Source organism: Wyeomyia smithii, chromosome 2 (assembly GCF_029784165.1).
Source record: "Wyeomyia smithii strain HCP4-BCI-WySm-NY-G18 chromosome 2, ASM2978416v1, whole genome shotgun sequence".
NCBI classification, from domain to species: Eukaryota; Metazoa; Arthropoda; class Insecta; order Diptera; family Culicidae; genus Wyeomyia; species Wyeomyia smithii.
This window is the reverse complement of record NC_073695.1, coordinates 124,001,896-124,027,493: the sequence shown is the minus strand read 5'-3', so window position 1 is coordinate 124,027,493 and position 25,598 is coordinate 124,001,896. Positions and strand designations below refer to the sequence as shown.

The 25,598-nt window shown below is 36.9% G+C and overlaps 1 protein-coding gene and 1 long non-coding RNA gene across 2 annotated transcripts in view; one reads left to right on the top strand and one right to left on the bottom strand.

Annotated features, from left to right (window-relative positions):
• Positions 1-1,321: 1,321 nt before the first annotated feature.
• On the bottom strand, positions 1,322-2,254 carry LOC129723771 (uncharacterized). The gene is made up of 3 exons (XR_008727816.1): positions 1,753-2,254; positions 1,481-1,694; positions 1,322-1,427 (listed from the first exon to the last, which is right to left on the bottom strand). It is a non-coding gene; the product is annotated as an uncharacterized LOC129723771 (long non-coding RNA).
• Positions 2,255-2,594: 340 nt separating this feature from the next.
• The window catches only part of LOC129723769 (GTP-binding protein Di-Ras2), an 84,484-nt gene continuing 61,480 nt past the window's right edge, over positions 2,595-25,598 (top strand). The window contains exon 1 of the mRNA XM_055678183.1: positions 2,595-3,740. The gene's annotated coding sequence lies outside the window, so the exon portion shown is untranslated. The remainder of the gene's footprint in view (positions 3,741-25,598) is intronic.

Sequence of the window (25,598 nt, the reverse complement as noted above, 5' to 3'; positions counted from 1 at the left end):
TCTGTCAAACTCTGGTTTCCCGAAATTCTCGGCAAAATAGATTCAGCCTAGATGGTTGCCGAACAATCGGCTGTCCGAATCTCGGCACAAATAATGCCGAGATTCGGCGATTTTTTTTAAGTTAGTGCATTTCACACATTTTTGTGCGAAATCAAAGCAATCATTGTGCGTTTTGAAAGGACACATTGGATGAATAAAGCTTGAACTTTTGCGCGCGTGGACTGTGCAGCTTCAAGAGACAATTTACGCCACGGTGACCTGTTTACCAGCTTTGTGCGACTGTGTATTTTATATTGTTTTTATAGATGACACTAAATACTTTAGAAGCATTATTTTCGGTTATTCTGTCCCAACCAGGAAGCTGCCCGCCGATTTCCATAGCTTCCGTTTTCCTCATGTTTAGCTTCCTTTCCATCAGCCGCCAAACCAAAGTCTTCAAAGTGTTGTAGAATTTGTGGTATATGCCACTACACATTCTCCAGGAGTATTGCATATTTCGTAACCCACACCGTTTTTTCGAGTACGTACGATCACACCACATCCATAAGACATACGTAACACTGGCATTTTTTTCTGGTTCCCGTTACCCCATAGTACTTCGTATCCCGTCCTGTCCAACTATTCGACAAATAATGAACAAAATGAATTTTCTTAGTCTCGGCTTTATCGAGCCCTAAGAAAAATCCCACAAGAAACTATCAGAAAGTTCTTAACAAAATAAATGCAATATTTTTCGAGTGGAAACGAGACAAATGCAGGGCTGCACAGCTACATTACCTTCATAAACTACTCAACCCAAATTATGTTTTCTCGACGCTGAAAATTTTCTAGCATGTAAAAATGAATTGTCTTACTTGTTACTTAGCCGTTTTTTAATATCTGAACTTTTCAACGTTTTATTTTTTAAATAGTGATTTGTTATGAAAAAAAAAACTAATATTTCACTAAAATGGCCGCCAGTTGGGCAATTTCTGGAATTTTCAAAAACGGCTATGTAACAAGTTAGATAACCTATTCTTACACGCTAGAAATAATTTTCAGCCGAATCGGTTCAGTGGATACCGTGTAAAACTTATCATCAGTTGGGTTCTGATTTAGTGAGAGCATTCACGTTCCCAGCTGCCAACAACGTAATACCGCAGAATAATACTCTCCATATGTGCATCCACGACATGCAAAATAAATCTTCAGATACACCTTAATCAATAGCTGTAATAACCGAAAACTTCACTTTACTCTAAACATCCGAAGAAAATCGCGGAAATTTATTATTTTCGACCTTCCAGAGTAGAGTCCCCCGTTAAATAAAACAAATACGATCCTTTCATGACCTTTTTTTAACATATATTTTTGTAAGCCATATTTAAATTTTGATAACTGAAAAGATGCTCCTCAAGTTGCTTGGCCCCGGGCCTCCACAACCGGTCCTACAAATTGTCTATCTCAAATCTTTGCATGGGCAAGAGGTATACTTACTTACTTTACTTTGTTGCTTAACCGACTATTCGCCGGTTTAGGGCCGAACGAATTAGAGATGTCCCGCTTCTTCTGTCTTGGGCAGCCGTTCTCCAGTCTCCTCATACACCAGCAGATCGTGCATCGTGCAAACGCATAACCTCAGCAAAGTTAGATCAATTTTTGAAATACTATTTTTTTACACTGAATATTTTGGATGCATTTGGATTACACAATTCCTAGGTGTAATAATTGGTTAATAAATAATACCATACCATCAAAAAATGAATAAATCACTCGTTCCTATTTTAGAATCCGCCCTTCCGTTTATCTGACATTGCTTGCGCAACCAACAGTTTATACAGGGCAATTGTGGGTTGCTGCTACGGCCCTACTGATTGCATTAGTTTTTCGCAGTCTAGTTTCCAAGATAATAATATTGTTTAGACAAGCATCAAGATTAACTTATATCGTGGAAGTTATTGTTGTTTTTTGTGGAAAAAAAACTGTATATACTATAATATATTGTAATATTTCTGTAGCATCCTAATTTCTTCTACCGGTGTCGATTGAAATCTGACAGTATGCAAGAAATATTTATATACCATTATGCAATTCTTGAGATGAAATTGAATTTTGCGTACTGCGCATATAAGAGAAGGAAAATGACGAATGTACTTTTTCAGCGTCGTCGAATGAAAATGAAATGTCAGGTATAATACTTTAACATTGATTGGAGAAAGCTCAGCGTGTTGAACTAGTCAGATAAATTTTAAAATATTCGATTCATCAAGTCATTATTACAAAGGGTTAAATAGTACGAATTGATTGCTAACTGGATTGATAACACATATATGATCGATTTGCTGTAACTTTAATAACCCGTAAGTGGCAATAGTAAATAAACAAAATATTGTGTTTATTTACCTTATCGTCACATATATATTCCGCATAGATATTTACTATCATTTTTCGTCTTGTGAATTTGATATGCTGGTGCTCAGTTTAGCTGAAATTCGCATTATAGCAACGGGGCGCGTAGAACACGAAGTTTTCCCCTGATTCACGAAAATTGCCGAAGTACAAGCGTCGCAACAGCGGAAAATGAAGCGTTACCATGACAGCACGACGCAGACACCATCGCTTGGAAAAAGATTCCCGGTAGTACAACATGGTAGCCTTCGTTGTAACTTTGTCTTGTTACGATAAATTCGGATTCGCGATTTGAACTTCCAAGAGGCAGCATCGTTCTCAACATATACCGTTGTCCTACTACAGTTTCTCGGTTTATTGTGTTTATGTCTATTAAAGTGCTATTAGCTTAGTAGTGAACTTTTACACTCTCCTGTCTATTCGAACTCTGGCATGCACCTCTTCCTTTTGTAATTTAAACATGTAAACGTAAGGTTAATTGATAGTGAACACCACCAGAACGGCATTTGATTTTGTTTGCAAGTGGATTGAAGTCGAGACAAGTGGCAATAAAAGTGAAGCCTTGGCAGAAAAGTAAGTTCTGGTATCAGATATCAGTAGCTTGACTCAAGTAGCACGTTTCCGCTGCTCTAGTAAAGATGATATCAACATAAGTTGCCAAAAAGGTATTTACGCACGCAAATCTTAATGGGAATATTCATTCTACTAAACGAAGTGTGTCAATTTTTTCATACATTGAAGTGAAAATAATTGGGGTTTATGCGTCTCAGCCATTATGTGAGTCAGAAGTGATAAAAATTATGATAGTGAAAATGCATTTTATTTCCTTAAAAAGATAATTCAGAATAAGAAAAGTATGAAATCTGTAATATAATTAAAAAATGCATGCTCTTTCTCTCTCATCGTCTATGTGCTTTATCCAATGGATGTATCGGCCCGTTTACATAACTGCAGATGAAAAAGGAGTATTGAACTTTATAAAGGGTTGCTCTCTGCAGTGCTTTGTACTTCCGCAGTGAATGAATTTTCTTTTGTTTTTCGAGGATCTAGAAGTGTTACTGTGAAATAACGTGATTTTGTGTTAATCAGTTTTCCTCTATGTTGAAAAATATAAAAATCGCTGAAAACTTGGGAAAATAAGTTTAAGTTGCCTTTAATAATGAGATTAGAACAACGAGCCGTAATTATTTAAAAATATTTTGAATTGACATGAGACAACTAAGCATTATCTTAGCCAAAGAAATCATATTGTTTTGATTTGTTTCAATGAAAGAATGAACTTAAGCTGAATAAGCTGTTACACAACAAAATTGTTTGTTGGGTTGTGCAGTTTATTTCATTGATGTCTACAGGTAAGTGTCTATAAATGTATGTTAAGTTCAGTTGCATTTAATATTATTTTTGGAATACATTAAAATTGATATTGGAAATCGGGCATTTAACAGAAAAGTCGTTTTTTACGCGGTCTGTTTTTAAAGGTCATTTTTAAATCGTTTATTTAGAGCAGCGGTTCTTAACCTTGGGTACGCATACCCCTGGGGGTACTCGAAAGCCTTCAGGGGTACGCGAAAGAAAAATCAGTAATGGCGGACAAAGTAATTTTTCTTTATAATTCTTTACTTTCTATTCAATGTTGCTCCTAAAACATGACTGTAGCAATCAAACAAACCAAGTTGATCTAGACCTTTACAACATGATCTACCACTACCACTCTCCCACTCTGCGAGAACATTCCAAGCCAGGGGGTACAATTGATATGAAAAATATCGCCAAGGGGTACGCCAAGTGACAAAGAAAGGTTGGGAACCGCTGATTTCGAGTGTTAGATGGGTTTACTTAATCCAATTACTGAATATTCACTGATTTGGCCTAACTCTGCGGCCTAACCTTTGTATATATTATCGTGATTTTCAACTTGATTTGCAGGCGGAAAAAACACTGCTATTAATTCTTTTCCGAAAGCATTCAGCAGAAATGATTAAAAACCTTCAGCAAATGAAGTTTTTTTACGCGGATTTCGGAATTTGAGCAGTTTTTTAAGTTGTACGCAAATATTTGCACGCGCTACGTATCCCTCGCGTGAAAAAGACTAGATGTATATAACATATTTTTTAAATCAGTCAAGAAAAAGAAAAGAAAAGAAGATGTTTAACCTGGCAATTTGCCATAAATCAGCCATAACAGAAAATTCCCAGCAAATCCGAAGTCATATAAGGATGTTAAATCTAAATCGCTCAAATGTGCATATCAAGTTGAAATAACATAAGATGCCACATTAAATTCGTTTAAATCGTATAAAGTTTAAATCCTTTAACGAAATAATAGGTTATAATTAAATCAATTTAACCCGTAATATAAAATTGTAAAATGCGCAATTTCTCTAAGTCGTATAGATCTTTTAATTCTTTTTTTTTGTAAGGACCGTGGACGCGTACCCCAGGTTTAGAACCACTGCAATAACCGATTCGCCATACATTTGTTTTGACTATAAACAAATAAAATTCTTTAAATTGAAAATGACTGGGACGATGCATAGTGCAGCGCCCCGTAGACAAAATAGAAAAATTATAGTTCTATATTTCACCAGTGCTTATTTACGCAGTGCTTTTCATTTATGTTTGAAATATACTACCTGTGTACAGGTAGCCTCGTGAGATCACTGATATTGTCAAAAGACGTTTGAGGGCAGATCTCTGAGATTTATTGTGATATGTACGAAAGAAACTTCATATCAGTAGGCGTTTTTAGTGTTTCATAAAAAGGTGTTCAAGATTCAATTGGACATTCCAAAAAAATATATCAAAATACCTCTCTGATTTTCTCACCACTCATCATATATATATATATATATATATATATATATATATATATATATATATATATATATATATATATATATATATATATATATATATATATATATATATATATATATATATATATATATATATATATATATATATATATATATATATATATATATATATATATATATATTGGGTGCAGCAGCGGAAACCGAAAGTCGCCATATTGGATTTCAAAATGGCATTTTGGAACAATTTCCGGCCTCCGTGCGTCAGTCTGGCTAAAGAAACGCTCATATTGAATGGTATTTGATCATTTTCGACTGTTTTCCAAACACCGGAAGTCGCCATATTACAATTCAAAATGTTGTCTGACGTCAATTTGTGGCTTCAGTGCGTCATAACAATTCCAGAAATACCCATATTGGGTGGTATTTGGTCATTTGCCGCTGTTTTTCAGAAACAGGAAGTCGCCATCTTGGAATTAAAAAAAAACATTTGTAAACAATTTCTGGCTTCTGAGAGTCAACCTGGTTAAAGAAACACCTATATTGGGTGGTATTTGGTCATTTTAGGCTGTTTTCCAGACACCGGAAGTCGCCATCTTACGATTCAAAATGTTGTCTGGGGTCGACTTGTGGCTTCAGTGCGTCATAACAATTCCGGAAATACCCATATTAGGTGGTATTTGGTCATTTACCGCTGTTTTTCGGAAACCGGAAGTCGCCATCTTGGATTTCAAAATGGCATTTGGGAACAATTTCTGGCCTCCACGCATCAATCTGAGTAAAGAAACGCCATCTTGGATTTCGAAATGGTATTTGGAGACATGCCAGAAGAAGAAAGGGTGTCGAAACATTATGGACATGTTTGTTACACCCAAAAACATTCACCTGCCAAATTTGGTTGTATTTGGTTGATTGGTTATCGAGCTGTGCGAAATTTGTGTTTCATTCGTATGGGACCCTCCCTTGTAGAAGAGGGAGGGGTGTCAAACCATTATGGATATATTTGTTACCTCTAAAAACAATCACCTGCCAAATTTGGTTCCATTTAGTTGGTTAGTTCTCGAGATAAGCAGAAATTTATGTTTCTTTTGTTATGAACCCCTCCCTCACAGAAGAGGGAGGGAATCGAACCACTATGGACATACTTGTTACCTCTTAAAACTTTCACATACCAAATTTGGTTGTATTTGGTTGATTGGCTCTCGAGCTGTGCAAAATTCGTATTTAATTTGTATGGGACCCCTCCCTTGTAGAAGAGGGAGGGGTGTCGAACCATTATGGATATATTTGTTACCCCTAAAAACGTCTACCTACCAAATTTGGTTCTATTTACTTGGTTAGTTCTCGAGATGTGCAGAAATTTGTGTCCCATTTGTATGGGACCCCTCCCTTCCAGAGGAGGGAAGGGTGTCGAGCTAACATGGACATATTTGTTACTCCTAAAAACATCCACTCGCCAAATTTGGTTCTATTTGCTTGGTCAGTTTTCGAGATGTGCAGAAAATTGTGCTTCATTTGTATGGGACCCCTCCCTTGCAGAAGAGGGAGGGGTCTCGAACTATCTTAGTCACCTTTCCCGGCCCCCAAAGCCCCTATATACAAAATTTCACGCCGATCGGTTCGGTAGTTTTCAAGCCTATATGAATCAGACAGACAGACAGACAGACAGAGCTGCATTTTTATATGTTTAGATTTCATTATAATGGCATTTTAGTCACTTTAGGAATTATGTAAAAGTGAATAATATATATAAACCTCAGAATTCATTACTATGGACAACTTTTACAGAAAAACGAACGGTTTCTGGTATTGGATTAGAAGTTGGCGTTGGCGTTTGGGACACTTTTGCCATTCAGTTCTTATAACACTTTTATGCAATTAGTAACTCGAAAGCTAGTGAACAACTTTCCCTATTACATCAATGTGATTATTCGACAGAATAATGTAGTTTTGATTATTGTCCCGTCTTACCATACACTCAACGCACTGTGCGATGTTTGCCAGGTCAGCTAGTAAATATGTAATTATTTATGTCTTATGTACTATGAATGCTTCAAAAATGGATTTGCAAGCCTACCAGCTGATCTCGAAGCACGATGTTGGCCTAGCAAGCTAATTGTCGTGTGTTCGAATACCGGCTCGGGAGAGACTGATAGTGTCACTAGGATCATAGCGCCACGAAAAAGCCTGTGTAAAAAACCATCTTAATAAAGAAATAAAAAAAGATACATATTATATTAATTAAATTAGTCAATTATTATATGAAGCGGATAAATATTAAAGCGTTTCATGGTAGTTGATTTTGCTTACGTTTTTTTGTTAGCAAAAATGATTGGGGTGTCGGTCTTGTGTCCCCTCCCCCCCTCTATCCTTACAGAACAATTTCGGGGCTGACGCTGCGATTTTACTGGCATACTAACTCTCCCGAGCCGAGATTCGTACATACGATGATTGGTTTGTTAGAATAATTCTGAAAATATGAATGTGAGACCGGAATTGTCCAATAAACTCAGACGACCATTTTTGGCATTTGAAAGCATTTCATACAGTCATGGAGAAAATAATAAATACACTTGCAGTTTTGGTTAATTTTCCATATTTGGGCACTGATTTTAGTTGTAATATGATGTTATGTTACGTCATTACGATCTGCAGACAATCTCTTTCAAAAAGGAACGGAGCAATAACTGGATTTTTTCTGTGTCGGTGATTCCGAAAGTTTTTTTGCGTGAGCGAGTGTTTTTAAGGTGGCGAAAAAAATAAATACACTATTGAAATATATATACAAAACATTCCATATAAGCTTTGTTTTTCTACATAACGTTTGCGGTACAAAAATGAACTTTTTTCAGATGGTGATGAAACAAAAACTAAAACAGATAAGTGAGTTGGATAAATTTCCCATTAATGGTAATTATATTATCTTATTTGCAAAATATTCTACGCCCTTGCGAGCGGCCTTCCGGCAGTTAACCGGAACATTCGCCATGGCGGACGAAAACATGCGTGTAGGCATGTTTTTAGGCTCTTTCTTCGTTTTTTTTTCATTAATTCCTCCTCCGTTTTCGCGACAAAATTGTTGGAATAGATCTTGCGCTTCTAGTTTGCCCAGAAATTCTCGATGGGACGCAACTGGGGGACGTTGGGCGGATTCGCCGACTTCGGTACCACATCGATATTCACCCAACCCATCTCCTCCAACGATCACTTCGAGCAGTGGGCCGACGCCAAATCTAGCCAGAACACCGTGTCTTCGCTTTTATGGTATTTTTGATGAACGACGCAACTTCTGGCAGGCACGTACTATAAATTTCCCCGTTCACGGCCAGCCCGTAGCGAAAGAAGAGCAACTTTGACATCCCTTTTTCGCTGATTGTCAGCCACAGCCGCACCTTCTTGGGGAATTTGGTCTGTGAAATAAACCTCACCTCGGTACTCACTTCCTTCGTGGAGTTGCCATCCAGGGTGAGATAGGTCTCGTCGTCCATCACCACTGCCACGTCGCGATTCGCCGGGAAAATTGACTTGACCATCTTATTCAACCTCTGTCGCTGCGTCATTGCTTGCAGCTCCGAGACCAGTGGACGGAATTGCCGCTTCCTGACATGTATGTCCATGTTCTCCAGATACTTTTTCACTGTTTTATCGCATGCACCAACCTCCGCCAAGTGCAGCAGCGATTTAGCCACTTTTCCCTCAGTCTTCCTCTTTAGCATCCTTTGAAGCTTCTTGTCGCTCAGGGTCGTTGGCCGTCCGGAACCGGGCTTTCTTTCGATGCTCTGATCGTTTCGATGCTTCGGCGCCCACAAAGTGCTGCACGATGTCCGTTTTTGACGCGGTGGGGTATCGTTCTATGAACGCGCACACTTCTGAGCGGAGTTGCTTAACTTTTTCCGCCATCACAGTTGACTGATAGAGCTGTCAATTTTTTTTGCTAACTGATGGGTTACTATGATTGATGATGCACGAGTAGTTTCGTCAGTGCGATTAAAGGTAAACCCATGAAAAATTGGCAATTTTTGTCCATTTTTTTACCGCAAACGTTATCGTTAGCAAAGTGACCTTTTACGTTACAAAACTCACTTTCAATATTTCGTGGGCTTTCTTTTGTTTTGTGAAACCATATTTATTCTTCGTGGTATGTTTACCACCAAGTTTTCACGAGTAGAAGCTGGGCTAGCATTTCACGCTGCATTTACGACGTTTCATAAGTCTGTTTCATTCTTTAGATGATGCTTTGCAACGTAGGACACAACAATCTTCCATAAATTTTTGATACGGTTTAAGTTAGGAGACTATGCTGGCCAATCCATCAATTTTATATTTTCCTCTGAAAATCATCTTCAAGTTTTCAATGCTGTATGTTTAGGATCGTTACCCTCCAACGACATGTTTTCTTTGGCATACGAAAGCATCACGCTACGTAAAATATCTACATAGTCGTTAGTATTCAAAGTCTATGTTATAAAATGAATGGATTCCACACCAGCATCAGAAAACAGCACCACCCCATTTTGTGGTAACTTCCAAATTTCACTATTTTCTTGGTTAATTGTGCGTTGAAGGCAGTATTTTTTACCACAATACATCTAACTAATGGTAGCAGTGGTCATAAGCTCCTACACGGGAATGCAGTATTCACCAGTCTTCTCATCAGTTGGTGACCGTTTGGACCAAGAAGGTTAAATTTCGACTCATCCGACCAAAACACGATGTGCCATTTTGCTGCACCCTAGAACTGGAACTTTTTAGAAAATTCAGTTCTTGTCAAAATGTGTCACTTTTTAAGTAGAATAAAGTTTCCTGTGTACCACACGAAGATGATTTTTAAACGAAAATATAAACTTATTAGTGTGGCTAGCGTAGTCTCCTAATTTAAATCCTCTAGAAATTTTATGGAAGATTGTGAGAGTTGCGAAGCATTATCCAAAGAATAAAACAGACTTATGTCTCGCCGTGCATGCAGCGTAAAATGCAAGTCCAGCTTCTACTCGTGAATACCTGGTACGACGAAGATTAAATATGGTTTTACAAAACAAAGGAGAAGCCACAAAATATTGAAGTGAGTTTCGTAACGTGAAGGTCATTTTGCTAACGGTATGTAGAGAAATAAAGCTTATTTGGAATGTTTTGTACATATATTTCAATAGTGTATATTTTTTTTTCGCCATCTTAAAAACACTAACTCACGAAAAAAACTTCCGGAATCACTGACACAGAAATATTCCAGTTATCTCTCCGTTTCTCTTTGAAGGAGAGTGTCTGCAGATCGTAATGACGTAACATAACACCATATAACAACTTAAATCAGTGCGCAAATATGGGAAATTAACCAAAACTGCAAGTGTATTTATTATTTTTTCCATGACTGCATGTACCGTAAAACGGGGTATCATTGACCAGCAGTAACATTGATCAGTTTTACCCTTCTCGTGAATAATTGAAATAAAACTGCTCCGTGATTACTTTTGCTAAACTTGAGTATAACATCTTAGTCTTATGTCATTCAAGGTCTGAACAATATTGCATTGGTTTAATTTTTTATTGTTTTAATGACCAAATTTTAAAACTAATTTGATTGTTTTATTTCTTACCTTCAGTAAGTGCCAAAAAAGCACTTTGTACTAGTCAAATATTGAACATTTCGTATTCATTGACATGTTTTCTAAATCCGTTATTTAATTTACAGTTAATTAATTTATATTCGGTAAGAAAGTCCAGTTTAATGCTCTAGCCAAGACAACATCCTGGCCTACGCCTACGGATGTTGTCTTGGCTAGAGCATAGAACGTAAGAGGCTAGAGCTGGCCTATTGATACTTCCGTTGTTGTAAAGGCCTCGCATATATAATCAACATACGTTTTCTGAACACAAACATTTTACAACGATTGCTGACTTACAAAATGCACATTTCACATTTCGCGACCAATGTTTACGTTTTAAAAATGACTCGCAGTACATACCGCGGCTAGGTGCAAGGTCCTCCGCAGTAAGAGCAGTCAAGGACAACGTGATGTCAATCCGGGAAGCGTCTATAAACATGTTATCAAAGCATTGTCTAACATTTTTAGTTCAAAAAGGTTTCAAAACTATTCAAAATTAAAACTGATCAAAGTTACCCCAAATAAGGAAAATTAAAACAACGACAAAAACAAATGTTTTTGATGTTTAAGATTTTCGAAGGGCTTTAAAAACTAAATTCTCAAGTTCTAAGGATGCCAGTACTGGTTCTAAAAATATGAATCCTGTAATTTCAGTTGTAAAATATATAAATACTCACGAAAAAGTGAAAAAAACAATCGATGTTACCCCGTTTTACGGTACCTAGGAGCAGCAAGCTATTCCTAAAAACTTAGCACTTAGCAGTCAAAACAATGCGCCATGTTTAAAAACCTTGGAACAGTTTTTTTATCCTATACCAGCATTTTTGTAGATACAGCTTGATATTCATTTATCGCATGGAATAAGTTCACCTGTTTTAATTTATCAGTTATGATATAGAGTTTTTTGACAGCTCAGTTACGCACACTAAATTCGGGTTGTTTACCTCATAAATGACTTTGCTTTACTCTACCGGGGTATAGCAAATCGAAAAATATATCCGTTAACAAATCACACAATCCGCGTAAGAAAAATTAACTTTCAAGTCAACGAAAGATTATGAAAATTTTGCGATTAATGCAGGCATTTTGGAAGTACTTTGTTTGCCTTATTTTCCATCCGACTTACATGGTGTAAAGTGCACCAACACATGCACTATTGGAGAGGTCTGTGGTTGCTTAGTTACAGGTCTTATCGATAAAGATTATTGCTACAGAATCATTGGGAAATTTTTCTCTTTTGACGCGGGACTACGTCTTTGTTTACTATTGTCGAAGCGCATTGTCCCGGCTTCGAGTGGGAATAGGAAAACGATCGCACAGTGACCATCTGAGCGTGGGAGAAAAACTTAACTCATTTCATGCCTTGAAAAAGGCGGATTGGATCCCTATCGTCCGGTCAACTGTGCCTTTCAAGTGGACTGTATAAACTTCAGCAGTTGCCCATCGGTGGCAATTCTCCTACTGGCTCTCCGTTGCTCGGCAAGAATGTTGAGAGAAAAAAAAAACTTTAGCTACAACTCTCCATAATTTAACTTTATTCACCGGATATCAAAATAAAACTGAATGCTTAAAGCTAGAATCGTACGCCTTATATAGAAAATTCAAACACATCCCTTCTACTGCTGCTATAAAGAATGGTTACGTGAGCATGCGCAAGGTGTTTTCTTCTTCCTGTTGGCTTCTGGTGCGCTGCTGGTAGGGTGGAAGGGTGTGCGTGCTCGATGCAGTATACTGTTGTGATTGAACGAAAAGTCCTGATGAATGGTGACCAATCCTGAACAAGGATGATGAAATTCCTTTGCGGTATGTCGTAACCTGAATATTGAATGCTAGGGACGCTTGCTGCTAGAATGTTCCGGACGCGTATTAGAAGCTAACGCGTGATGATGAAATGTCACTGCGCATTGCATTTTTCCGCTGTATGCGCAGACAACTGGGACGCATTCTGTAAAATTGGAAATGAAACTGGCAAATGTTGCGTCAGATTTCAAACGTTAATAACAGCATAACCTCATGATGGATAACAATAACCAATATGTTGTTGGATAGATAAAATGTAGAACAATTTTGTAATATGCTAGTTATCCTTATAATTTCATTGCTGAGCGGTAAAATTGATAAAAAAGTAGGAGGGTGGTATTCAAGACACGACCGCATGACGTTGGACTACGGTATTCTTATATTCCATTAAAACAAATAATAGAGAGAATTGCAACTCTAGTATTTGCTGCAATTTTATCTAACAGTGCATTTCTGGATGCTGAGACGTTAAAACGTTATAAATAATAATATATACTAAAAGAATGGATATCTTTTATTTAATCGCTGTCATTTCATACATATTCGAATCAACCCTTTGTTTGCTGCACTACCAAGACAATCATTTAATTGAGCGAATTGGTAAAATTTTCCTATCTAAGCAAAAAGCAAACTTTACGAAACTATCTGAAATTGGAGCCCAGAACGATTCAACCGAAAATTTTAAATTTGAAAATTGTTTGACATTTAATCGATAAAACTTATGCTAGGTTAGTTCCAGCCCAGCATATAACTTCATGTATTTGAAAAAAAAAAACGTTTGGTTCAATAACTCAATATAGCAAGAGCTCAATCACACGTTTTTCGGTAGTTGTTATCAAGGTTTGGGCGAGTGACAGGAAAATATCTTAACTTCTTCAGTTGTGATTTAGAGCATTTCTAATTGTTTTGTTATTTTTCACGATAGCGACAAGTTTGTTTCTTTCTCTGTGTGCGAGAAACAAAATCAAAACCGCGCACCGAGAAACAAAAACGAAAATTTAATGAATGCTCATTGAGAAAACTTGCAACTCTTTTTACCAATAATTTATGATACTCAAAAGAACCCGTTTTGATCTAAATCAAATTTCTAGTAAATAAGTGTTGATCATTCATAGGTAGTAATTTTTCCTCGATGAATAAAGACTGGCTGAAGAAGTTAAAATCGCTGCTGTAAAATCAAATTCACAACTGTGTTCGTTAAGACGTTTTAATATTTTCAATGATAATAATAATCTTCGATAAACTCCCGCTATAGTTATTCACACACATGCTATAACTATCTAAACACACGTTAAAACTATTCATACACACGCTGTAGCTATAGCTATCCATACACACGCTATTCCTTTCCATACATTCGATACAACTATCTATACACACGCATAAGCTATCCAACCATGTGCTATTACTATTCATACATACGCTATAACTAATCATTACACACGCAGCAGCTATCCACACAATCTATAACTATCCGTACACACGCTGAAGATATACACGCAATAGCCATAATATGCTACACATGCTGTGTCTTACACACGCTATAGCTAGCCATACACACGCAACAGCGCCATCCCTATCATCGCAAATGTCATAGCAATACAGATGCACATACGCTATATGTGCACACTGCACACACACTAAATGGCGGTAGCTTTCCTAGTGGCGGTGCTGGCTCGTGCAGTTTCTGGCTGTTTTCACCAACGATATCTGAATTGGATTACCGCTGGTGGGGTCCAACTCAGATCGAAGGAGAACCGAACTGAATGAAGAAATGCAGCTTCCCACTACCTCCGCCGCTGCTGCCTGATACCACCGCTCTGGTTCTGCTGCAGCTCAGTTTGGCCGCTGGAATCAGCCACCGCTGCTGATTATACAAGACCGGCCTGATGGCCTTTCACTTGTTAACTGACGACTGCTATGAGACGACACAGGCTATTATATAGCCCAAAGCAAAAATCCATCCGCGAGCAAACAAGAAGCGAGCTTGTGATTGGTTGAATGTGCACGACTTTTAACACAACTTTTAACTAGTTTAGTATCGAAAACATATTTAAATTATTATATGTCAATCTTGCGCAATATTTCCCCTATCAATCAAGCCATTGGGGTTTAGAATCTGTTCAGTGGTAATGATAAAAGAAGCATTTTAAAACGGTGTTGAAACACCTGTTGCAGCTACCGAAAGCGAGCTCGTTATTGGTTGAAAGCTGGGAGACTGTTTACAAAGTCAGATCGGTTGTATCCGTTTGTGTCGACTGTGCTTGTGAAGAGAGGTGGTGATTGGTTGCTCGGTATGATTTGGACAATCGATGTGATTTATCAATTTATCAATAGTGTATCTCGAACAATAGGTTATTTTTGTTACATAAATTCAACCGTAAAAGAATTTCTGATCGGTTGATGCCAAAACCTCGAAATTCTGAAAAGAAATGACTGATGTATAAGCGCTCAAAACCTGACCACTTTTCCCTGGTTTTCCCCGGTTGAATTACTAGATTTTCAAATTCAGGTGCCTAACTTCGATATAGACGTTAGTCCAACGTCAAAATTTCAATGACAAATTTACGCGAACAATGAACCAATTACATGCGAGCATTCCTAGCTTAGACGACGTGAATGGACACCATCCGTTCCCTGTGATATTCTCTGTATCAATACCGAAATTAAAAATTGACAGAGTCTCCCCGTCCCTATAAGTCATTTTATGTTTGCTTCCATGAGCATAGACTAATATGATGTCTCGAAGTTAAAAGTTTTCCGCATAGTTTGAAACAAACTTCATTCTTGAACAATTCCTAAACCTGCTTTCAGAACCTAATAAAAACTGATGTCTTGAAAGGAAACATGCAGGTTAAAGCAACAGTACCAGTGAAGTAAAGAACCGCAGGTCTCTTGTCGTCTATGATTGCAGCGGTACTCTTCTATTCGTACATTTCAGCGGTATACTACTATTCATACTGCAGCGGTACTATTCGTATTGCACTGGTACACTTTTGTTGTACATTTCTATTCGTGTGCAAGCGAGGTAAAACTGCAATGCTGTTGCTGATGGTGATTGAAACTTTATCTCATGATTACCATAAATTACTCAACAAGAATTGTAAATTTTTGCAACGGATATTTATTTAATTTTATCTTCAATATTCACTTAATAATCGTGACCGGATAGTATCGAAAGAGTGAATTCCCAAATATACACATTTATAGAAGACTCTTTTTACATTTCAAAATTGTTAGATGATATATTATTATTCTACGCTTTACCATAATAGACGTATATATGCTGTCTTCGTAATACAGCGAATGTAGTTGTAGGCAACTGAAAAAAATTGTCAAGCAAAAAACAAAAATGGAATTGTTGATTGCTACGATTTTTTGCTGGAACTTGTTATTAATTTTATTTAACATATCTTCTTATGTTTGCCAATTACTGAACCTTTGTGAGGGCTTCCATATTATTTTGAAAGTGAGATCCATAATAAAGATTTGATTTAATCAGAGTTAAATAAGACAAAACCATTCATTATGATAACATAAGTATTATTGGATTTGATTTTTGAGGATATAGTGTTAATTCTGATTTTGACGCATTACGAGAAATTCTTAGTGCTTCTTCAACAAGCACGATATGTTTGTGCCTTGTCAAATACATGTTGTTTGCACAAAAAAATACTACAGGCATAACATCGCCAAATATAAACGATATTCTCTCGAGTGTTGTTGAATATATTTCAAAAATTGATTTCCAGGGGAGGCTGAAAGTGAAAATTCGTACAGCCGCTGAGCAAACACATTCATTCTGTCTGCAGACTCTGTATATTTTGTAACAAAAAATCCCCTAATTACAGTGTTTAGTCCCACGTCACCATTTCATACAACCCTAAGGCTGTATACCTTGTAGTATTTTGCGAACGAAAAAAAACCGACTTTGTTTTCAGTTCAAAAGTTTAATGCACCGATTTTCGTTTGTTTTCAGTTCAAAAGTTTAATGCACCGATTTTTCGTATTGATAGTCAAGAATAGGTCGATGCAGAGCTGCCAGATTTTTATTTGAAAAACATGCACCCATTTTATTTGAAAAACATGCACCCGTGAAAAAATCTGTATTTTTCTGTATTTGGTTCGTGTGCCTACAAGTACTCGGGGCTGGGGTAACTGGGCTTGGAATCCTACTCTAAACCTCGCCTGAAACCGTAAAAAGGTTAGGTAAAACTCCTGACAGTAATAACTAACGTACGAGCAGTGAAACGTCACTCGTGTATTTCCTTATGCGAATCGGCCAGTTTGGCGGCCCTGTAGGAACCTGCATAGTCAATAAACATAAATCGTGCCTAGCAACTAGTTTGGGGTATAGTCCCGACTGTATGAAGTGTCGTGAAACCATATGGATTATCATCCGTTTATGGTTATTGATCATGCAAGAAACGCATTAGGAAAACTGAAAACTGATTACTGAAATTCTGTACATTCATTTATTTATTTATTTATTTATTTTCGTCAAACAAAAGTAGACTACATATGTTTAAAACTAACTTACATGCTATATGCTATTTATACTAGTGGAAGCAACAAAAAAAGAGTTTATACATAATTGAAAAATAATTTCTCTACTTGACGGATTATTACAATAAATGTTTTCTATCGATTTAAATTGCGCGTTGAATTGAAATATTGTTTTAATTTAGTTCTCGACATAGAAAAGTCAATTGCTTCACCGTGTTGGTTATACACTAACATCATTTGATTAATAGGCCCATATTTAGCATTCGTTGATGATATAAGAAAACAAATTCCGAGTTCGTAAATTTCTAGAAGGTACATAAAAATTGAGTTTTACTAATATTTCGGGTGAATCGACACGTTGAGATACGATATCGTTAACAAATGACATCATTGCGAATTCACGACGGGCTTTTAATGATTGGATGGTAGGGGAAATGACGTCCATCGTAGATTACGAAGTGCATATAATAGGAATTGTTTTTGCACTGATTCTATTCTGTTTACATGTGTTGCAGAAAACGGAGACCATACAATGCTACAGTATTCTAAAAGTGATCTGACATAGGAATTATAAAGTGTTTTTATTGTGTATGGATCTTGGAAATTATAGCAGAAACGTTTTATAAAACTGAGCATGTTACTAGCCTTATTAATAATTGTATTGTAGTGATCAGTGAATGTTAATTTTGAGTCGAGTATGACTCCTAAGTCCCTAACTCGTTCACATTTCTCTATTACCTGATCTCCTAAGGAAATAATATTGCTTGGCATGTTTCTTTTTCTGCCAAAAGCCATCGAACAACATTTTTTTACGTTTAGCTGAAGAAGGCTCTTTTTACACCAAATGTAAAAACATTTTATCTCGTTACGAAAAATGTTTACATCATCAGCGTTCTTAATTTCAATAAAAAGTTTTATATCGTCGGCATAAATAAGAGTTTTTACATGTTTTAGAATAAAGGAAATGTCGTTTACAAATAATAAAAATAGTAGAGGGCCCAGGTGAGATCCTTGAGGAACTCCTGAGGTTACGTGAAAAGGTTTCGATAGTCTACCTTTAAATTTGACTGTTTGTTGACGATCTGTCAAATACGATTCAATCCATTTGAGGAATTGTGGATGAATTCCAATTTTTCGTAACTTAAAGAGAAGCAGGGGTATATCAATGCGATCGAAAGCTTTACTGAAGTCAGTATATAAGGTTTCAACATAATTATCTTTATCCATTGCGTTCAAAGAGAAGTTAATAAACTCGAGTAAGTTAGTTGTTGTTGAGCGCCCTGTATTAAAAATAAAAATTCTGTATGAATTCTGTATCATCTCTGTATCGTGGTCAGAAAATTTGTATAATACAGAAAAATTTGTACACTTGGCAGCCCTGGGTCGATGATATGGAAAAACTCTTCTACGCAAATGCCCTACCGTTACTCTACTCAGAGTTAAGGCCCAAGCACAATGGATACGTTTGCGTTGCGTTGACGTTAATTTGACAGAAAATGTATGGGCTGACTGTCAAATTGCCGCAAACGCAGCCGCAACGTATCAATTGTGTTTAGACCTTTATTCAACCTTTAAGTTTCTTAAGGGGTAATATCCATCAACAAATTTTTTATTCTTGTCTTTTTTTTTATTGGCTTAAATCATGCTAAATCTACACCGCCTAAGTACTGATCTAAACTCAAAATTCGTTTAAACCAATTTTTATCGAACAACTTTTATGCTCCAAAATTACATTTTTCGTTTGTTTTGGTGATGCTCGTTTTTGTTTTTGATTTAGAGGCTTTGTACTCTAGTAGAAGTTACCTATGATCGATATCGTACAGCGTCTCTACACCACGTGTTTACTCACAATTTCGATTTGTTCAGTCGATCAGCCGTTCTCGTTGTGTACGTTCTTTGTTTGAGTTTTTCTATACTTTTTAACTGTGAGTTATATTCAAAAGTAATTAAATATGAGTGACAAGTTTGAGTTTTGCGTGGGATCGGACGCCAACCGCGTCAAAGTCGCTGAGCATCACATGTCTGATATCTTGAAAGATGGTAGGCGCAGCCTTACATCAGATTAAAAAAAAAAGAAAAAGAGTAAAATAAAGCCCAGGAAGGACAACTTTACGGCGCAGGGATAGCTGACCGAAGGTAAAAAATATATTAGGGGCTTTATTATTGCGATTGTTGAGATTTATAGCATTTTCAAACTTTAAACGCGGTTTTCTCAAAATCATGTTTTCAAAATCGGCGAGCAGTAGAACTGAAACAGTTTACATCCGATTGACTTGAAATTTTAACTGTAGCTTTTTCATTAGATTATCTAGTGAAGTATACACGATTTAAGCGATTGATTAATATAATGTACTTCACTAGCGATATTCATGTAGATAATGAAAAAATTTTTGTTTTGGTTATAGGTGGAGTTGGGCAAGACTTCTACTGCTCGCCGCGGAAGAACTTAACAAAAGGTTTACGGCAATCGCTGCACAGCCGCCATTTCGTAAAAAAGTAGCAATAATTTTTATTTTCTATTCTCCAAGAGTTGCTTAATCCAACGATATATTATTTATATACCTTACATCTCAAATGTCCTTCAGGAAAAATCATGAAAAAAGCCTTTACCCCTTAGATACTCTTCCGCGAAGTGACTATAACTTTAAATGTATACCACTTAAAGCTCTACTCTACCTACTTTACCGGCTTAGGCTGTGATACTCCATGTAACATAAATGAAGTTTTTATTTCCGTGAAAGAAATTAACCAATTTGTTACGATAGATATTTATTACAGTCTTTTTTATTTCTCGAATAAGAGGGGTTTTATAGCATTTTAGATAATAAAATCAAGAATACCGAAATGAGCTTAAACATCATTTTACTTCCTCAATTTCATCAATACAAACCCAAGCCAACAAACGAAAGCAAATATCAATGTCGAAAGCGAGATGCCAAATAAACGTACAGCCGATAAAAAGAATGATCTCAACAAAGTTTTTTTTTAAACAAAGGTAGGGTAGGAAACATATTCTAAGCGGCTTTAGGAGCCGCCTGTGTATTGAGACGAAGCAATTGAAATCTGTAAGGTGAAATACAAACATAAGTATATTAATTTGTTCTCTTTCTTTTTCTTTGTCAGCACTTGTTTTCAGATTTTAAAATCGATTTAGCAAACTTTAACAATAATCAATTAATGTTTTATATCGAGGGGTACTATTCCAATCACCCTGAACCTTTTAAACAGTTTGCATCTGTTTTGCAGGGGATTTTCTTCAGCACTCAAATAACGCTTGAATAGCTGCAACTTTTTTCGTTTGTTGTTTTTTCAAAGATTTTTCTGTGTTGAACGGAATTTTATGTATTCGTAAGCTAGTTAATCAAAGTTTTCGTTCTCATTATTGAAATTGTCGATATAGCATAGCATAGCATAGCAACTAGTTAATCAGAGTTTTCGTTCTCATTATTGAAATTGTCGATATAGCATAGCATAGCATAGCAAAAGGGATTGCACACATCGTAGGTGGCTATACAATGATCCGCTTAGGATAAATATAGTGATAATAATAATAACTTCACAAACACATCATCTGTTGTCACAGGAAAGAAACTTGGGACTAGTATTCTTCTTACAGATAAGATACCTGGCTACGTCCTTACAATCGCCGGGAAAAGGAAAAAAGAATGTAAGTTCAACGTCTACTTAACAAGGTGCAGGGAACGTTAGACGTTACAGGAATCAAGGTGTTGTGTTAGTAGGAAAGGTAATATGCCAAGGATCTCTATTTTGACAAGATAGAGTGATGTGAACATGTTTAAGAATATTTTGATATATGGAAACTACGGTAACTTACCGTCGTGATCACCTTCGTCTACTTTCACACATCCTTTCATACTCTCGATTGGCGCAATAAATGTATTCTCTCGTCTCACACACACTCATTATCACTCACTGTGACGATGACGATGTATGTGAGCGCGACGGGTATTCTTGTATTGGTGTTGTCGTACTCGCTTCAGTAAAATTTCTCTGTTGGCACTGGTCAAGTGGGGCGCCTCTCGTGCCCCTCTGTACGACACCACTCTCACTGCTGAGCAATTTACCGCACAGCCGTGTCTGCCGTACACAGCAATTGGGATGATAGAACATATAAGCGGAACTCCATGAAGCCGCTCACCATTTACGGAACCTTACATTCGTCATCAATCCTTCATTCCCCAGACAGCAGCAATCCAACGATGCACCGGAAGCAAACTCTCTCTACGACCTATTGAAATTGTCGACATTGATCAAACATCAGAAGATTGAGGCCCGTTTATTTTGACTGGTTCAAATAGGCGCCAATGCTAAAGCCGCTACTTACCCTATATGTCTGGAAAATCGTTAACAATCTTCAATGGGTTTTTATTTGTCCTTAATTACAACTAACAGCGGTGAAATATAGAGGCAAGACAATTTAATTTTAACAAAAATATTTATAATATTCGGCGTCGTACACAAACTACGTAACGCTAAAAATCTTGATTTCAGGCTCCCTCCTCCCTATGTAACAACTAGTAACGTTCGATTTGACTCTTCCCTCTCCTAAATTCACGTATCGCTGAACAACCTGACCCCCCTCCAAATTTACAATTTTGAGCAAACATCACAGTTATGTAACGGTCTCAACTATACCCCCTCCCCCCTATGTAACTATTAATAACGCACACTCAACCCCCTCACCCCCTTCATTCGTTACGTAATTTGTGTACGACTCCTTAGTAGTATTTTTAGATATTTATCGTTTATCTGTTGCTTTGTTATTACGTCCTTACGGTGTTATAAATGTCCTTGATACTTCTCAATGCCTTGGACCCGAGTTTGGAATCATTTTTATAGTGATTACTATGCCTTTTAGGGGAAAAAAGAAAACCCGCTTTAAAATGTATGTTGATCCATAGGCGTAGCCAGGGGACCTTTGCCGAAATCCGGAAACTATTAAATCTAAGACTACCCGCGTAATCAATAACCATAAACGGATGATAATCCATATGGTTCAACGATACCCCATACAGTCGGGACTATATCCCGAACTAGTTGTTAGGCACGTTTTATGGTTATTGATTATGCGGGTAGAAGAGTGCTAACAAGCGGAAACTGTATTATTTCTATCTAGAGACAAAAGAATTTGAGATTAGGAAAGCTTTCAAAAAATAATAAAAATCAAAGTGATATTTTTAATATCAAAATTCTGATGAAATTACAAAAACACTCAAAATAAAAAAATGCTTACGAAGACCTATACATAAAAACAGTTATTGTCTTTCAATCCTGATGAAGCTCAGCCGTTATTAATTGTAACAAGTTGCAATTGAACTTTTAGTTTTTCATAAACCTTTTATAAGAAAAATAAGTATTTTGTTAATATTTTGTATTTGAAATTTTCCTCCATTTTTAAAAAAAAGGTTGCATTTTGGATTTACGGCGTGCTTGCTAAAATACAAAAAGAATCAATATGACGTTTTCCAAGCACTTGTATCGATAATAGTATCTCACGATAAATCTTCATAAATAAATTAAGGTAGAAGCAGACAGACAAAAAAATCTGCAGAGAAATTCCAGAACTAATTCACCCAAGCTGTTTGATGATTTTTTCTTTTGATTACATTTTCATTCAGCATTTTAACACATGAATCCGAGTGGTCTTATTCCACGCCGTTATAAGTGTTGCTTGACAGGTTTTTGTACAATAATCCCGGAGTATCCGGGACATAACCGGAATATGTCCCCATATGGCTTATGACGACCTAGACACTTTATATGACCATCGAAATAATTAGTGGTATGGTACGGTTCTAAGCACTGCTTTGATCGTGGCCATTTTATTACCGTAACATGTTCCGGCTATATATACGGTTCGATTTCGGTCTCGGAATGAAAGACTATAATACCTTCCTTTTGGCGGTTATTGGACTTAAATTTGTTGAAGGAATACGAATAAAAAAAAGGTTTCGTTTTTTGGCATTTGTGCTTCGAACAGAGCTAAAATAGAACCGTACTAAAAGTGAAACGTGCCAAAATCGAACAGGGTCTGTATTTTTTCGAGTATACGCATTGCTCAGATTCGAGATCCTCAGAGAGAGAGAGAGAAGCGATCAGAGGTGCCAGATTTCTTCTCAAACGCATGGTTGACTAACTTTTTTAGACTCTTATTTTCAGTGGTGTCGATGGAAGTCCTGAGGAATAATAAAGTGCATCAGAAAAACCGTGAAGGTTATGTTTATGTTTAATATTATTCACTTTCACCATAATTGATTATTATTTTGTGAACCACACACAAGGTTTGTGAACCTCCGGTAAAAAATCACAGTAGTCTTGCTTAGTTACAATCACAAAGCAGACCTGTTTCGATGATTTACTTTCATAAATACAACCTTGTATCCCAAACGTTTTAATGCTTCTTTTGAAAGTAATTCAAAAAAACTGCACATAATCGACCTACATGGCTTTCTGAAATGCTTTCGCAAAATTCCAAAGTTGCCCTGAGAAGGCTATAGCTATTCAACTATTCCGGTGAATTTTGGCTCCTAGTAAATGTAGAAATACGTCAAAAAGCCGTAGAGTAATTGCTCGCCGGGTTCTCCTACGTTTGCTTACGGGAAAGCTCATTTAAGTCTCTGAAAAAGGTATATTTGGTAGGGGCACCAACATTTGCAGGCATTGTCGGAATGCGATAACTTTTAATTTTTTTCCAGTTAGAGCTCTAAACCAAACTTGTGTTTACCTAAGAGAAGAGTGGCCATGATGATACCTCGGCTTGCTCCAGGTTTTTTGCTCCAAACGTGATTGGCTGATTTTGACAGCACGCGTGTGTGACAATATTCAAAAGGGGTTCAGCTTGCCGTGTTGCTAAACAGCTGGTGTTCGACCCAATCATTGAGTATAAGTAAAAGTGAAATATTGTGGACACAATTTTGTTTTCGTTGCGACAAAAAAGCAAAAAAGAATTTGAATGAAGTGCCAAGAGTTTGGTCGTAAAATTTTATCGATTTCCCAAGGATGCAGAACCTTATCGACAGTGGCTAAAAATATGCGAAAAATCTGAAAATGATATTCCAAATTTTAAAATCTCACGCAATAGTCGAAAATGCAGTGAAGGTATTTCTTTTTATTATTATGTTGTTTATTCAGTTATTCGTGGTAACGTGAAATCAAGCTTTTCTTGAAAGCAAGCAATTTCCCCCTTGATTTGCAACAGGAATTAAGTGTTTTGCCGAATATTTTTCATTCTGCTCAGGCTTGTAAACGGTCACCATTTTCATTTGATCTCGCTTGCTTAGCGTGCGTCACAGTCGGCTTTCGTTCGTAAATGTAAAACAACCAAACCATCGCCGCTCAGCTCACAGAAAGAAAAGGATAGTCAAACGACACTCGCGCATCGAAGAGATGCACACTGTCAATCGTTTAGCGATGTTATTTTGGCCTTTTTCTGTCTACTTCGTTCATTTACGTTGAGAAATATTAATTCAAGATCAATGATATAAATAAATTCCTGAATACACGCACTCAACGTGCGTAATTCTCATTCCTAGAAAAAATGTCAAAATACGTTTGAGGAAAATAACGTCGTGATGGCGATACTCATTTGATATTTTTGTTTAAGAATGTATTCAGACAGCGAGCCTTGGTAGCGTCAGAGGAAGAAGAAGACGATTATCGCAGTGAAAAGTGGTTCTACCGTGACCATTTCGAAGCCTGATTCTGCTCTCTATAAAAAGTCCGGAGAAGTCAGAAAAACAAAAAAAAAAGTTTGGCAGTGGTAGTATGATGATATAAATATGGACGAAGTTTTGTTGTTTTGTTTTATATGTTGTTTGTAATCTAATTTTCATTGTTGTGTTTTTTGTTAAATAAACATATCAAATAAATAAATTTTTCTGGTTGCACTGGATTTTGCGTAAGGCAGACGAAAATAATGTTCAACCGGGGATAGGTTTCATAGCAAAGAAGAAGAGAAAGAAGCCACTTGGCCACTCTTCTCTTAGGTGTTTACCAGTGTAATCATTACCGCTGTTGTACTTCTCTTCTCGACTGTAGTGATATTTGCCATGTAAATATACTACTTATTGTAAAATTGTTTTAGGTAATTTTTGTAAACCACCACAGAAATTGACACGGATGAAACAGCATTCGAAAGGCGCGTGAAAAATATCCTTAGCGGTGCACCGACTCAAAATCATCGCCGGCGACGACGCACAACCAGTGCTTCTATAAAGACGCTTGAACGTTTTCTCGGTCAGTTACAAGCTTTCCTTTTTGTGCGATCCTTCGCTCAATTTCAACTTGTACCTGCAGCACGTTCAATTTCAACGAACGGTTGAAAGCAGAGCGAATAAGGCTAATGACATACTGAGGCGTCAAAGGAAGCGAAGCGTTGAGCGTTTGAGAAGCAGAATAAACAGAAGCGTTGGGTGAAGCTTCCTATGACATACTGGAGCGAGCGTCGCAAATGCGTTGTATTGTCATAT